The following is a 16,032-nucleotide window of genomic DNA, read 5'->3' as shown; positions in this document are numbered from 1 at the left end:
CAGAGAAACAACACCTTTCATAATAGCTTCAAAAGATATAAAGAGCCTCAAATAATATAAAATATCTAACCAAGAAAGTAAAATCCTTTTACAATAAAAAGTTCAAGCCTTTAAAGAAAGAAATCAAAGAACATATCAGAAGATCAAAAGATGTTCTATGCTCATGGATTAGTAGGGTCACCTGTAAAAATGGTCATACTATTAAAATCAATTTACAGATTCAATGCAATTCCCATCAAAATACCAATACAATTCTTTAATGATCTTGAAAGGACAATTCTCAGTTTCATATGGAAAAACAAAAGAACCAGGATATCTAAACCAATGTTGAACAATAAAAGAACTTCTGGAAATCTCATTGTTCCAGATTTCATGTTGTACTACAAAGCTATAGTAATAAAAACACCTTGGTACTTGCATAAAAACAGACACATTGATCAATGGAATTGAATTGAAGACACAGACATAAATCCACACATATATGGACACCTGACTTTTAATAAAGAATCCAGAAATACATTCTGGAAAAAAGACATCAACTTCAACAAATGGTAGTGGTCATACTGGATGTCTGCATGAAGAAGAATGCAAATAGACACATACTTATTACCCATCAAAAAAAAACTAGCTACAAATGGATCAAAGACATAAATGTAAAACCATATACACTGAGCCTGATAGAAGAGAAAGCAGGGATAGACTTGAATGCATTGGCACAGTAGATGCCTTTCTAAACTGAACACCAATAGCACAGGCAGTAAGATAAAAAATTAATAAATGGGAACTGATGAAATCAAAAAACTTCTATGAGATATAGGACAAAGCAAAAGCCCATAGAATGAGAAAAGATTGTTTTTTACCAACTCCAGATCCCATAGTATTCAAAATACTCAACATCTAAATAACCAAAATAAAAGATGAGATACAGATCTAAACAGAATTCTTAATAGAGTGTGGTGATATTTTATTTTGCTGAAATGTGGTGATATTTTATTTGTCCACTAATAAATAAAGCTTGCCTGGAGATCAGAGGGAAAAGGCCAGACATTTTAAGTAAAAAAAGAAGTCAGACAGCACACACCCTTAATCCCTTAGCAGGCAGGATCTCTGTGTGTTCAAGGCCACACTAGGGAACAGAGCCAAGTGTGGTGACACATGACTTTAATCCCCATACCAACCACAGAGAACTGGAGGTCTGTACAGACAGACAGAGAGTGAACGAGCTGTATAGGAAGAGGAAGTAAGGTAGCTAAGTTAAGAGCCAATGAGACGGCAGAAAAGCAAGGCGTAGAAGCCTGGGTAGACAGGAAGTTGCCCTCCTTGGAAGCTGAGGAGTTGATGAGGTGATGTTAGCTGGTAACTTTCCATATTTCCCTCATCTCTGTAAGGCTTTAACTCAAATTTCTGGGTCCATGTTTTTTATTTAATAAGACCATTTGGAAACTTGTCTACAATAGAGGAAACTGAAATAGCTGAGAAACTCTTAAAGAAATGTTCAACATCCTTAGCCATCGGGGAAATACACATCAAAATTCCTTTGAGATTCCATCTTACCGCTGTCTGAATGGCTAAAATCAATAAAACAAGTGGCAGCTCAAGCTGGCAAGGGGAACACTCCTCCATTGATGGTGGGAGTGCAAACTTGTACAGCCACTATGAAAGTCAATATAGTGGTTCTTCAGAATGTTGGGAATTGATCTCCCTCAACATACAGCTGTACCACTTCGGCATATACCCACAGAATGCTCCACGAGAACACTTGCTCAATCATATTCATTGTGGCTTTATTCTTAATAGCCAGAAATGAGAAACAACCTAGAAGTACCTTAACACAGGAATGAATATTTTAAAATGTGGTACATTTACACAGTGGAGTATTACTCAGCTGTTAAGAAAAATGACATCATGAACTTTGCAGGCAAGTGAATGGAACTAGAAAAACAATCATTCTGAGTGAGGCAACTCAGACCCAGAAAGATAAATATGATATTGATTCACTTGTAAGTGGATATTAGCCATTAAGTGTATGATAACCAAGCTACAATCTGCAGACCCAGAGATATTAGATAAAGAGGAGAAGTCTAAGGTGGATATGTGGATTTTCCACAGGGGGAGGAACAGAACATATTTTATGGGAGGACTGGGAATATTTGTGGGCAGGAGCAGTGAGGTCACATAGCCAGGGAAATGAGGTGGAAGGAGAATGCAGGCAGAGGCAGCTGGAATTGGTAGGATTTAGGGGGGTGGTGTGGAAACCTAGTGCTGGGGAAACTGCCTAGAATCTATGAAGATGGTCCTAATGATAACTGCTAGTAATGGATTTGGGTATAAGGAGTGTCAGCTGGTTATCTCCTGCTAACAGGCAAGGCTTGTATTCAATTAAGTCACTGGCCATGGGAGTCTCATGGAAATCCCCAAATAACTCATGTGTTGCTGTCAAGGGGTTACTCTCATCAAACTGACAGCAAGGCTCCATTGCCAAGGACAATACCACATAACTAATTGAATATGGGGAGGTCTGGCTTGCACCTAGAGAGAGCCTTCACCCCCATGTTTTAGTGTCTTTGGTGAGGGAAGTTATCCTACAAGTGCCCAAAAGAGAAACAGAAACTTCAACTCGGCCACAAAACCTTTGATCTACAATTCCTCCTGCCTGAGAAAAAAACTATGCTAGGGGAATGGTGGCATAAAGCTTGTGGGAGTAACCAACCAACATACAATTTGACTTAAAACCCAATCCAGGAGATAGAACAAGTAAATGACACATCTTGTGTTGACCAAATATCAGAAATTAGATACCTCAGAGACCTAGGATAAAAACCAAATATTATTGTTCTGACAAAAAAGTAACAATAACAGGACTCCTAACAATATTATATGTTAATAGGTCAGTACCTTATTCAGTCACCATCAGAGAATTTTCCTCCCAAAGCAGATGGGAACAAATACACAACCAGACATGCCAAAAGAGAGACCTCAGAACACACAGCTCTAAATGGGATGTCTCCATCAAATCTTCATAGCTCAGGGAACCCTGTGGAAGAGGATCAGGAAAGAGTGTAAAAAACACAGGAGATTGAGGATAACAAGAGAACAAGGACCTTTAAATCAACTGAACAAAGTTCATATGAACTCAGAGAGACTGATCTGCTCCAGATCTCCTCTGTATATATGATAACTTTAAGTTTTGTATTTTCATGGAACTCCTGAGTGTGTGGATGACAGGATCTGATTCATGTGCCTTCTGTTGGGCTCTTTCTTTCTTTTGGTTTGCCTTATTCAAATTCATTGTAACTTTTTTATTAAGAGATTTTTCTATTCACTTTACAATAACCGCAGATTCCCCTGTCCTCCCTCCTCCCACCCCCACCCCCCCATTCCACCTCCTGTTCCCACCTCCTCCAAGGCAAGGTCTCCCATAGGGAGTCAGCAGAGCCTGGTACATTCAGTTGAGGCAGGTCCAAGCCCCTCCTTTCTGTACCAAGGCTGCGCAAAGTGTCTCACCATAGGCACTAGGCTCCAAAAAGCCAGCTCATGCACTAGGAATGGGTCCCGATCCCACTGCCTGGGGGCCCCCTAAACAATTCAAGCTAAACAACTGTCTCACTTATCCAGAGGGCCTAGTCCAGTACCAAGAGGGCTCCTCGGCTATTGGTCCACAGTTCATGCGTTTCCATTATTTTGGCTAGTTGCCTCTGTATTTTTTCCAGTCATGGTCTTGATATCCCTTGCTCATAGAATCCCTCCTCTCTCATCGGCTGGACTCCTGGAGCTCTGCCTGGCTGGGACCCAGCCATGGACCGCTGCATCTGCTTCCATCAGTCAATGGATGATGGTTCTATGATGACAGTTAGGGTATTCAGCCATCCAATCACCAGAGTATACCAGCTCAGGCACCTTCTCGACTATTGCCCATCATCTATGGTGGAGTCATCTTTGTGGATTCCTGGGAACCTTCTAGCACTCTGTTTCTCCTTATTCCCATGATGTCTTCATTTATCATGGTATCTCTTTCCTTGTTTTCCCACTCTGTTCCCATTCCAGCTCAAACTTCCCACTCCCCTAGGCTCTCATCCCCTGTCCCTTGCCCTCCATTACCCCCCTCACCCCCAGTTTGCTCATGTAGATCTCATTCATTTGTCCATCACTGGATGATCCATGCATATTTCCTAGGGTTCTCCTTACTAGATAGCCTCCCTGGAGCTGTGGGTTGCAGTCTGGTTATCCTTTGCTTTATATCTAGTATCCACTTATGAATGAGTAGTAATATTTTTTTTTAATCTTACTATCTTTTATTTTGTTGTTTTGTTGTTCTCTTAGAAGCCTGTTCTGTTCTAATGAGAGACAGTAGGGAGTAGAACCAGATGGGAGGGAAGTGGGGAAGAACAGGAAGGAGGGGAAACTATAATCAGAATATATTGTAAGAGAAAAGATTTTTTTTATAAAAGAAGAAATAAGCTTTAAAGTCATGCAAGTCTTCTTCTTTTTTCTTGTGTACTCCTAATCCTGGACTAAAATTCCCTCAAAATGTCTTCTCTACTAAACATAGTCAGAAACATTCACCTTAATTAAGTGCTCAAATAAAATAAAGTCTATCCTATCCCTAAAACATGCTGGTCCCAGCAATATGAGAATAGACCAAATACGGAATCCCTTTAACTGTGAACCTGTAAAGAAGTAGGAGAGAGAGATTAACCAAATAGTCAAAAATAAATGTGAAACGGTACCATCCCCACATATTAAAAAGGAGTTCTGCAGGAACCACAGGGATTGGGTCATTAAGGCAGCTTATGACTTTCCTGAGGAAACTGACATCGAGCTAAGATCTGAAGGAAAGTCTTTCCGGTGGGAAGAACTATCAAGCATCCAGTCGGCATGCTGTAGTCTGTTTAGATAACTTCAAAGTGGTCCTCACTTTCCTTAGGAATAAATGTAAAATTAAAATAACACTCCAGCTATAAATCTATAAATCATACTGAACTTAAGAAATTTCTGTCCAAAGATATTTAATCCTGAAACTAGCAACAACAAAGAAGCACTATTAATGATGGATCATAATTCAAGTGGTCAACCTGGGCATCCAGGAGTCTGGATTTACTTATTAGAACAGTTGTTGCTGGAGGGCTTCTCTCCAGGTTCCCCAAGCCCCGCAGTCCCACAATCCACTTATAAAATAATCACTCAGACGCTTATATCACTTATAAACTGTATGGCCGTGGCAGGCTTCTTGCTAACTGTTCTTTTATCTTAAATTAACCCATTTCTATAAATCTATACCTTGCCATGTGGCTGGTGGCTTCCCGGCATCTTCACATGCTGCTGGTCATGGCGGTGGCTGCAGTGTCTCTCCCCTCAGCCTTCCACTTCCCCGAATTCTCCTCTCTCCTTGTCCCACCTACTTCCTGCCTGGCCACCTACTTCCTGCCTGGTCACTGGCCATCAGTGTTTTATTAATATAGAACGATATCCACAGCATTTCCCCTTTTCTTCTTTTTTTAAAAAGGAAGGTTTTAACTTTAACATGGTAAAATTACATATAAGAAAACAATTATCGAGCAAGAATTACAGTTACAATATTAAAGAAGATGTCCTATCTATCTTATATTTGTGAGTTTAAGGTTTTATATCTAACTTATCTTTTATCATAACTGAGGAAATTACAACTATCTAGTTTTCAACCACATCAAAGACCTGAGAAGGAACATAATGGTACCTGAGAAATGGTAGATGGATGCAAGCAACTTTTGGGAATCTTGCAAAAATAGACCAAGACAGCTGGCAGCCTGGACAGTCACCTAATGTTTCTCAGCATTGTTGGTGCATTCAAATTGGCTACAGGCCTAGAGTCTCTGACAGACCATTTTTAGAAGTAGGAATTCTGAGAGACCATCTTACCCTGTCTTGGCAGAGTACAGTGGTCACTTTCCTTGTGTCCCGCTTGTCCAGAAAGGACAGCATTATATTTGTACTGTCAGCCATCAAGGCAAGGGCAGTTCTTTGCCCAGTAGGCCATTTTGTGCCAAGAAGACAAACTTCCCAATGGAAATGTCTTAGAAGCCCAACATTCTCTCGGGATCAAAATGGTGCAGCCAGGAGCAATTGTGTCTCATGTCAACAGAATTCTAAGTTATTTAAATGCCATATTCTCTAGGTCTATGAAGTGTTTGAAGATTACCTATCTATCTGAAATATATCTATGTATATCTAGAAGACTTAACTAACATGGCTACAAATATGATTATCATAGATGACTAATTATTAATCTATTTTTAATTATCTATTACAATTTTAAATGAGTTACATAAACGTAATACCTCAAACAAGAATAGAAATATATATATATATATATATATATATATATATATATATATACAGTATAACAAAATTAACTTTAAGTTTGTATCAATAAACTAAAATTTATACCAATGTAAAACATTTTAAACATAAACTAAAATCTATACCAATGTAAAACATTTTAAAAAAGTTGTTCTTTAAAAGTAGGTTCATTAATCTACCCTTTTATCTTATCATCTCCATATCCTCCTATATATCTAATCATATCCCCTTTTTCTTTTTTAGAAAGAGATCACTTTTATAATCAACCTGTTTTAAATAAAAATATTGGTTTTTCTCTGTCCCACACCAGAGGGCTCTTCTGATTTGGGACACAAGAATCTCTTAACCATTTTTTTTTTAAAGCAATATGTCTGGGTTTAGAGGGGGAGTGAGCCAATTCCACCTCTAAAGCCAGCTTGGTATATTTGGGAATTTGGGCGTAGCATCTCTTACTACTTCCTGCTGGAGGGGGGCGCTGTATCTTATGGGGACACAAAGAAAATTTTAGGATCATGGAGTAGTCCGTGAGGCTGTATGGTCTGAGCCAGTTGCCTTGAAATGATTCTGGATGTTGGATCATCTGGACCATGGTGTCATCGGAGACCTTTCAGGGGGTCTTGGCTGGTCAAACCTGATGTATCTTAATCTGGAACAAATCCATAGCCTCTGGCTTTCTGTAGAAACAAAAGCAGAGCCTCTTTTCCAAAGCAATATATCCTTATATCCAAATTTTGAAGTCAAGGTACCTTTAAAATATACATTTTGGCATAACTCAACAGCTTTTGCAATCAAATGTTTTTCTTCAGTTACGAATATCAAAGAGAACATAATCCAGATTCTCTGTGTGGTAGCCATCTTTATGTGGCTTATGTTTTATATTACCTTGAGACTATTGCCTTAAACTGCAGCCTTCTTAGCACTGTGGCTGCTGACTTCCGCCCACTTCAGCTTCCCAACATGGTGGTGGTACATTTTCCGCCAGCTCTGGGAGTCATCAAGTCTCAGAAATAGTGGGTCTCTGCTTCTTATCAAAGCAGCGTGTAGCCCAGAAACCTCTTTTTGTTTTGTACTAGCAAAGGCTAAATCCACCATGCAGCTTAATGTGCCACTTGCAGAGGCCTCATTCCCGCTATACTGCAGATTGAGCGCGCACGCCAGGATCCCGCCAGTAATTCAAACCGGCAGCTGCTGCTCATTTGAGAGAGACAATTAGGAAGCTGTTTTTAGTTCTGTTTTAGAATCTTTTCTCAGGCTTTAGGTGGAAACTCTTGCCCTCTCGTTGGGCGCCATTTGTAGCTGGAGGGCTTCTCTCCAGGTTCCCCAAGCCCCGCAGTCCCACAATCCACTTATAAAATAATCACTCAGACGCTTATATCACTTATAAACTGTATGGCCGTGGCAGGCTTCTTGCTAACTGTTCTTTTATCTTAAATTAACCCATTTCTATAAATCTATACCTTGCCACGTGGCTGGTGGCTTCCCGGCATCTTCACATGCTGCTGGTCATGGCGGTGGCTGCAGTGTCTCTCCCCTCAGCCTTCCACTTCCCCGAATTCTCCTCTCTCCTTGTCCCACCTACTTCCTGCCTGGCCACCTACTTCCTGCCTGGTCACTGGCCATCAGTGTTTTATTAATATAGAACGATATCCACAGCAAACAGTTAGTATCCTATGGCTAGTGAGAGAGATAAATAAAATATTAGAAAGAAATTCTTGGACTAATTTCTGACTTTCTGAAATGTACATGTCTCTGAACGGCAAACCATCTTTTGTGTTTTGGCATCACCTTAGAGAATGATTTCTTTAACTTCTACAGACTTACTTTGGCACAAAGATGCTAAGCACTGGTTATTTTCGAAGATGGAACCATTTCTGAATCTGCATATGTAGGTTAATCAAACAAATCACTAAACCCTAAAGTGAAACACAAAAGGCTATGACCTATGAAAACAAAGCCAGACCCTGTCCTAGCATATCTACACTAACAACAACAAAGAGGTATGTATGCAGAGCTAGCATTTTGCAGAGGGACCACCATGGTTCAAATGTGCAATTTATTTGTTCTTTTAAGGTGCTGTTAATTTTCCTATTTCTGAACTCTATATAATTGTATACTAAAAGAAGATTTTGATTATGTAATAATTTATAAATGCAATAAAATGCTATTTTTAAAGAACTGTGCCCCCTGCTTGTTACTGCTCCCCAAAGGGCCTAAATAAACTTTATCAGTGAGCATTTGCTCCAATTGCTATTTACCAAATGAGAAACTTGAGCTAAAAAAGAAACCTTAATAAAGCCAAATTTAAAATTGCTGTGCTTCATTCTGTGCAAGCATGACATTTAAATTAATAGCATCTATCTCTACCCCTTAGGATTTACGATATAATTTGGAAAATCTACAGATGGTGTGTATTCATTTCTGCCCTTTTTTTCCCCTGAATCAGTACATTATTACTGCAAATATAAAGCACTGTTCTTGTAATTGTTTTACTTGTAGCTGTTTCTGTTCACCATGTTGAATGTAAAATTAACATGGATTTAGTAACACCATCACAGCCTTAAGGAAGTAACAAAAATGCATATATATATATATATATATGGCATACCACCTTTCTCTGTGAGCAAATAACTGTTGATGCTTTCTTTTGCAAACTAGTCCAGGTCATAAAAAGGGAGACAACTGTAGCATGCTTTCTTCCAAGGTGAAATGCATCTCAGTTTCTGGGCTATGTTATAACCTTTGCAAGCAAGAGAAACTTTGCATGACAATTATATCATATGCTTTGCCTAGTTATGCTCCAATCCTTTATTGATTGCATGACATATAACTTCAGGCAGACAAAAGAAAAATAATCCCTGTGATGCTGAAGCCAGTGGTGTTTATGAATATCCCCTGCTGTGTTAAGTGACTCAAACATCTGTCAGGTGTGTTACATTATAGCCACAGGAAAATTTCAAGCAGGTTGTGTGCCAAGCATAATACTTTGTCTCAGACCTTGTCAATCCTGTTGATGGATGAACTCAGTATTCTAAGGACTAAGGTTCTAAATATATTTATATTTTGCCTGATCTCTGAATCACATCAGGAGGCACAAAGCTCTCATGGTTAGAAAGAAAAAGATCACTTTTAATGGACAGGACATCTCTTGACTCATAAAATGTGTAGGTTTTAATCTATCCTAGGATGATAGTTCCCTAGTCCTTTGTAATTCTGTTTTATATAAGCTTCATTTAGCAGACTAATTTCCATTTACTCAAAACAAATTAATTCTAAACAATTTGCAAAGGCTACTATGCTTTTTAAAGAGATTTACTACTGATAGCTTTACATTTTGCAGAGCACAGTGTCTAGAAACAAAGAGTTTGTAGGTATATTATTTACTGAATTACAATGGAAGTTACACTAACAGACACTAAGTTAGATGAAACTATTTTATGAGGATAGCATATATGTGTTCCATTTAGATAACATAAGTGGTAAAAGAATCCACTCTTCTCATGATCTTTCACATTCTAATCTATGCATTGAATAGGCTTTGAATTGGCTTTGGGAAGTACAATAAACATAGTTCTATGATACATCAACTCAACTATTTTTCTTAAAAATGTATAAAATCCGTATTAAAGTCTATGTGAAAAATAAGTCCTGTCCCAAACAACAATGGTATACCTATCACATTATCATGGCAAAGAATTCCATATTTTGTAAAAGTGGCATTCAAAATTTACTATATTTAAGTTCTGTATGATATCTAAAATAAATTCTAGTAAATTCTACTCTAAATAAGGCTAAAACAAATCTAGAATAGGATACCCTGCAATGTATTGAGAAGAAAAAGATGCAATTTCGGATAGCTATTATATGTCAGTCTCCTCCCTGTTCAAACTGCCACACTATCTGATACCACATTTGAGAAAACACACTAGCAATTTAATTTCATTCTAAGAAGACAGCTATTACCTTAGCTGAAATTCTTAAAAGTAACAAAACTTCTGTCTTAATCCTTTAGGATGAAATCACAAATTGTGAGCTAATGATTTAACAGTATACTAAAATAAAAAACTCTAATAGCACTTGTGGATTTTAATAAGAATATGCCATGTAACACAATTCATAACAAACCCAAACAGAAATATCCCAACTATTGTTAATAGTTGTTGTGATATATTTTGTACCCCAATAAAGCCTGCCTGGGGGTCAGAGGAAAAAGCCAGCCACTATATTAAACATAGAGGTCAGGCAGTGGTAGTACATGTCTTTTATCCTAGCATTCGGGAGGCAGAGATCAATCCAGATCTCTGTGAGTTCAAGGTCACACTAGGAAGAGAGCCAGGCATGGTGGGCATGACTTTAATCCTAGCATTGGGAAGGAAGGAAAATGGCAGGGCACAGAAAAGTATATAGGGTGTGAGTAAACAGGAAGTCTCTCTCTTGAGGCTGAGGATTTGCAGAGGTAAGAACATGACTGGCTTGTTCTCTTTCTCTGATCTTTCAGCTTTCACCCCAATAGCTGACTCTGGGTGTTTTATTAATAAGACTGTTTAGCAATTCGAGTTACCAATAGTGGAATGAATAATCTGATAGCATTATATTTAAAACTGGAGTTCTCTTCAGTATTAATAGGGCAGTGTATATAGGACATCATCTATACCTTAATAGCCATAATTAAACAACTCTATTAAAATGAGTAAAAGACCTGAATACTTTTCTTTTTTTAAAAAAAAAAGAAGAAGAAGAAGCTCAAGTAGACAATAGGTATATGAAAATTGATCAGTGTCAGTATGTGTTATGGAAATGCAAGTCAAATTCACAGTAATGTACCACCCTAAACATGTTAGAATGGGTACTAACAAAAAAATCAGGACAAAAAGAAAAACAGCTGCAGCTGCTTGTCCCTGAGCTCCATTTGCTTAATAACATTTTCCCATCATTTAACCCTAAGGTGGTGTCTATTATTGGTTGTAAGATGTCTCTTTGAGATAGAAAAAAAAAAGGATTGTGTTTTCTAATCTGTTAGTCTGTGTCTCTTTATTGGGGAGTTAAGATCATTTAATATTAATAGTTTTATTGAACAGTGTGTATTAATTCCTGGCATTTTGTTGCTTTTGTCTTTTATTAAACTTCATTAAATTCAATGTTCTAGAATTGTTTACTTATTACCTATCCTTTCTTAACTATTTTTAGTATCATCTTCAGACCTAAACAATTCCATCCAGTATCCATGGTAGAGACGGCAGCTGCCTGGCTTCTGGTCTGGATGTGTCACCTTCTTTCTCCCTTTTTTTTTCCTTCTTTTTTCTTCTTCTCTCTCTAGAACCTAGATTTCTCCTCCTATTTATTCTTTCTGCCTTCTAGCCTCACATATCCCTCTTTTGCCTAGCTACTGGCCCTTCAGCTTTTTATTAGACCAATCAGGTGCCATAAGCAGGCAAGGTGAAACAAATGTAACATATCTCCACATTATTAAATAAATGCAGCATAAACAAATGTAACATACCTTTACATAGTCAAAGCAATATTCCACAACATGAACAAATGTAACACATCTTTGCCTAGTTAACATAATATTCCACAACAAGAGAGGCTAAGTAACAAGGGGCCCCCAAAGTGGGGATTTATAGCTCTCCTTGGGAAGGAAAAATAGAAGAGACCTTCTAGGTGGGCTGGGGGAGGTCAGGATGGAAACTTGAAGGATCCATTTGGGGGATGGGTGAAGGGGGAGAATACTGAAAGAGAAGACTGGAATGGGAGGGGCATTTTGGAGTCAGATAAAAACATGATACAAGGGAAACTACCATGAATCTACAAGGATAGCTCCAGGTAAAACTTCTAGAAATAGTGGATATATAGCCTAAACTTGCCATATCCTATGATCTTATTGGTGACTACCTCAATTGTCAACAGAGAGCCTTCATCCAGTAACTGATGGAAACAAATGCATAGATTCACAGTCAAACATTATTCTGAGCTTAGATAATCCTACTGAAGAGAGGGAGGAAGGACTGTAGGAGGCAAAGAGGTCAAGGATATCACAAGAAAATCCACAGAAACATCTAACCTGGCTCATAGGAATTCACAGAGTCTAAACCAACAGCCTACATGGGACCAACCTAGACCCTCTACACATATGTGACAGTTATGTAGCTTGGTCTACTTGTGGAACTCCTAACAATGGGAGCAGGGGCTGTCCCTAATACTTTGGCTGGCTCTTAGAACTCTATTCTCAGGCTGGATTGCTTTGCCCAGCCTTAGTACAAGGAGGGGGATGTGCTTAGTATTGTGGCAACTTGGTATGCCATTCTTTGTTGATACCCATGGGAGGCCTGCCCCTTTCAGGACAGAAACAGAGGAGGAGTGGATGGAGGGCAGAGTAAAGGGAGAGGGAGGAGGGGGAAATGTGGTCAGAATGTATAATAAATAAATTTATTTTTTAAAAAACACACTGTACCACATCACCTGGGCTCTACACAAAGGCACACAGACCCTGGCAGCTGTATTGGAGGCCAGAGTGTTCCTAGGAACCCCCATGCAAGACACTGCCCATCACCCACTAAACCCCTTTAAACCTGTCCAAAAATCCCAGACTGCGCACACCACACCACCCCCCACCCTAGCTCTGTATCCTGGTCTATAACTTTGGAAGAAGAGTTGTACTTTACCAGAGGCTGGGTCAATTCTAGTTACCCCAGATAAAACATCTCCCACTGCCCACTAGCACTCCTTAAAGCCTGCCCAGCAACCCCAGACTATACTAACTTGCCTGGGCTCCACACTGGGGCCCACAGCACCCAGCAGTTGTATAGGAGGCTAGAGCAGTCCTAGGGACTCCAGGGTAGTCACTGCCCACTGTCCACTAAAACCATCTAAGCCTGTCCAGCAATTCCAGACTACACCCCCATCTCTCAGCCCATATCCTGGCCCACTACTTTGGAAGAAGTTTTTTACTTTACCAGAGACCAAACAGGATCAAGGAAGCCCAGGTAAGATACCACCAACCACCAGCTAATACTCCTTAAAACCAGCTCAATAACTCCCTGCCCTGGACTCCATACTAGGACACACAACCCCAACTACCTTATGGGAGGCCAGGCTGCTCCTAAGAACCCCAGAGGCTAGGCTAGATCTTCAAACCTTGGGTCTACAACTTCAGATAAATTTAGTCTACTGAAGCAGAGGATGGATCTAGGGACCCCAGCATCATAGTGGAGGCCAGGCTGATCTTAAGGAACCCAGAGGCCAGAATAGATGTAGGGATGCAGGTCTGCATCCCCTCCCCAGTCTTCACATCCTAGTCTACAACTTTGGAAGAGGACTTAACACTTAGAAAAAGCCAGGCCTGGTCTAGGAATCCCTAGTCCCAAAAAACCCAGAGAGAACACACTACTGAACATGAAGACACACTAGTCATCAGAACCCTTGGCCATTTAAACCAGAAGACCAGAAAGGAAAAAGGAAACCAAGGAAGAAAACACATCCATCAAATACAAATGCAGGAGTTAACAGCTGGACCTAAAATCATCCCAAATCCTAATGTCTAAATGCCAGTGTAAGAACACAAACAATAACAGAAAAGGCAATATGGCATCACCAGAGCCCAGCTATCCAGAACAGCAAGACCTGAACAATCTGACACAGCTGAAGCATGAGAAAATGTCCTAAATATTACTTTATGAAGATAATAGAGGTCCTACAAGAGAATATGAACAAATCTCTAAAAGAAATTGAGGAAAATACAAACAAAAAATGTGGAATAAATCAATAAATCCCCCCCCCAAAAAAAAAACAAACAGATAAAGAAAACTGTTCTGATCTGAAAATGGAAACAGAAGCAATAAAAAAACCAAATTGATGGAATACTGGAAATGGAAAATTTGGGTAAGTGAATAGGAACTACAGATATAAGCATCACCAATAGAATACAAGGGATGGAAGAGAGAATCTCAACTGTTGTCTCAAAAGACACAATAGAAAAAATAGATTCATCAGTCAAAGAAAGTATTAAATCTAAAAAAATTCCTAATACAAAACATTAAGAAAATCAGGAACACTATGAAAAGAACAAACATAAGAAAAGTATGACTAGAAGAAAGGAAAGAAACACAGCTCGAAAAAATCCAGAGAATATATTTAACAAAATCACAGAAGAAAATGTTCCAAATCCAAATAAAAATATGCCTATAAAAGTATAAGAAGCTTACAGAACACCAAATAGATTGGATCAGAAAAGAAAATCCCTCACCACATAATAATTAAAACACTAAACATACAAAACAAGAAAAGAATATTAAAAGTGGCAAAGGAAAAAGGCCAAGTAACATATAAAGCCAGACCTATTAGAATAATACCCAACTTCTCAACAGAGACCCTAAAATCTAGAAGGGCCTGGATTGATGTCTTCCAGACCCTTATAGACCAAGGATGCCAGCCCAGACTACTATACACAGCAAAACTGTCAATTACCACAGATGGAGAAAACAAGATATTTCTCTTTTTTTCAGAGCTGAGGACTGAACCCAGGGCCTTGCACTTGCTAGTCAAGCACTCTACAACTGAGCTAAATCCCCAACTCCAAAACAAGGTATTTCAAGACAAAGCCAAATTTAAACAATATCTATCTACAAATCCCACCCTACAGAAGGTACTAGAAGGAAATCTCCAACTCCAGAAAGTGAACTACACCCGTAAAAACACAGGTTTTAGATAATCTCATACCAGCAAAAAGCAAAGAACAGAAACATAAACACACACACACACACACACACACACACACATACACACACACACACACACCCAACAACAACAATAAAATAACAGGAATTAGCAATCATTAGTCATTAATAGTCTTCAATATCAATAGACTTGATTTACCAATTAAAAAAAAAACAGACTAATGGCTTGGATATGAAAACAGGATCCAACATTTTGCTGCATATAAGAAACATACTTCAACATCAAAGATAGACATTACCTCAGATTAAAGAGTTGGAAAAAAATTTCCATCCAAATGGACCTAAGAAGCAAAGTGCTATAGCTTATCCTAACATCTAACAAAATTTATTTCCAATCAAAAGACATAAGAAGGTAATTTCATATTTGTCAAAGGAAAAAAAATCCACCAAGATGATGTCTCAAATCTGAACATCTATGCACCAATTTTAAGGACACCCACATTTGTAATAGAAACATTACTAAAACTTGAATCACACATCAAACCCCACACAATAATAGCTGGAGACTTTAATACCCCTCTCTCACCAATGGACAAGTAATCTAGGCAGAAACTAAACAGAGAAATAATGGAACTAACAGATGTTATGATTCAAATGGACCTAACGGATACCTAAATAACATTTCACCAAAACACAAAAGAATATACCTTCTTCTCAGCACCACATGGAACCTTCTCCAAAAGTAATTATATACTCAACTGCAAAGCAAGTCTCAACAGGTACAAAAATATTGAAATAACCCCCTGTATCTTATCAAACCACCGTGCATTAAAGCTGGATTTCAACAACAGAAACAATAGAAAGCCTACAAATTCATGGAAACTTAGTAATTCTCTACTGAGTTACAACTGGGTCAAGGAAGAAATAAATAAAGAAGTTAAAGACTTCCTACAATTCAATGAAAATGAGTGTACAACATATCCAAACTTATGAGACACTATGAAAGCAATGCTAATAGGAAAGTTCA

Source organism: Peromyscus maniculatus, chromosome 14, assembly GCF_049852395.1.
Source record: "Peromyscus maniculatus bairdii isolate BWxNUB_F1_BW_parent chromosome 14, HU_Pman_BW_mat_3.1, whole genome shotgun sequence".
NCBI lineage: Eukaryota > Metazoa > Chordata > Mammalia > Rodentia > Cricetidae > Peromyscus > Peromyscus maniculatus.
The sequence above is the reverse complement of the archived record's forward strand: the minus strand, read 5'-3'. Positions refer to the sequence as shown.